General features: G+C 42.2%; 1 pseudogene; it reads left to right on the top strand.

Annotated features, from left to right (window-relative positions):
- LOC122424012 lies at positions 1–1,183 on the top strand (annotated as a pseudogene).
- Positions 1,184–1,629: the final 446 nt, after the last annotated feature.

Below are 1,629 nucleotides of genomic sequence, written 5' to 3'. Positions count from 1 at the left end.
ATCAGCAGATGCATGAGTGTTAATGCGTACTTATATTACGAAAATAGATCTGTTTCTTCTCCTAATGATTTTAATCGATTTGAGGGTGACTACTACCAAGTTTGGGACGAATATTTCTGGATGACCCCTGAAAAAGGACAGCTACTGACCCCTGCTGACATTTGCTGGGAGCAAAAGACTCATGTACCAACATTTGGAGGCCGAGAATTTCCAGGATATCACATGAAATATATGGGACTATTGCCTACCCACAATGTAAGACTGTAATGGATGTAACGTTTATTGTCAACAAGTCTGTTATTTGGCCAGGGACAGATTGGGAAAATAGCCCTGGTATAAGATGGGTAACCCCAAATAACACTCGATGGATTTGTGGATACAACCTTTGGCCCTGGCTCCCTGTTGGATGGGTGGGGAGATGTACCCTAGGGTTTGTGTTTGCCCCTGGGAGAATTCATAAGCAAAAAATTAGTCAACCTGTTAATTTACCTTATGTTAAAGCCCGGTGGTCACGCTCTATGTTTCATTGGTATGATTATTTAGCCTCAATTTTTGTGCCCTCTTTAGGAGCCACTGATATTATGCTCAGGGTAGAGGCTTTGAACAATTTTACAAAACAAGCTTTGACAGATACTAGAAGAGCTTTAGAGGCTCTTAATGAAGAACAAAAACAGATGAGAAAAGCCGTTCTACAAAATCGTATGGCTCTGGATATTCTAACAGCCTCTCAAGGGGGAACATGTGCCTTAATAAAAATGGAGTGTTGTGTATATATTCCTGATTATTCCTCAAATGTTTCTGATGCTTTAGAAGATATGAAACAACAAGTAGCCGCTATGGATTTTTCTGACTCCAGCATTTGGAGTCAGATATCTGCCTGGTTTCATAGTGGTTGGTGGAAATCTATAATTTTTATCATTATATGCATATTGTTATTGCTGTGTTTTGGCCCTTGCATTTGTCAATGCTTATCTGAGATGATAAATAAAAGATTGCTGATGTTCTCCCGTTTGCAAACGCGGCCATTTCCTTCGAGGGAGATATAATGGCCATTAGTCAAAAGAAAAGGGGGAGATGCGGGGAGCCGGCCTGACTGCTCAGGCCCCTTCTCGGCCCTGAGAGAGATCAAAAGGTCCCTCTCTGTCCCGCCACCCCTGATTTGTTAAAGTGCAAATTGGCCTTTCTCACCTCCCTCAAGGAAATCGCTGCAGCCACCATTTGCCCATTTTCCTGACTCTGATAAGATTATCGGGCTCCTGTGAATGGCTTATGTCTAGGTAGTCTTTACCTGATTGTAAGACACTGGTGCCATGCTCTGCTGGAGTTAAGATAAAACTCCTAAAACTAGTATCTGCAGTTCTGCATGTATACAAGTCTTTGATCTAAAATTTGGTGAATCCTGTTAGTATATATATGTATGTTACGCCTCAATAAAGTCGTCGGAATCAGTCGCAAGCTGACTCCGTCCCTCTCAACCCCATCTTTCTTAGTCTTTTATTTCTCAGGTGCACTGGTGATTGCGTCCTTGACCTGTTCATCTAGCCGGCAGGTCCGGCACCAATGAAAATAAAAGTATAGCTGGTATGTTCCAGAAACAGTGAGAAGGTGAAAACCACAGGAGCTGAGTAA

The sequence above is a fragment of the Cervus canadensis genome, chromosome 21 (assembly GCF_019320065.1).
Source record: "Cervus canadensis isolate Bull #8, Minnesota chromosome 21, ASM1932006v1, whole genome shotgun sequence".
NCBI lineage: Eukaryota > Metazoa > Chordata > Mammalia > Artiodactyla > Cervidae > Cervus > Cervus canadensis.
This window is presented reverse-complemented; position numbering and strand designations above follow the sequence as displayed.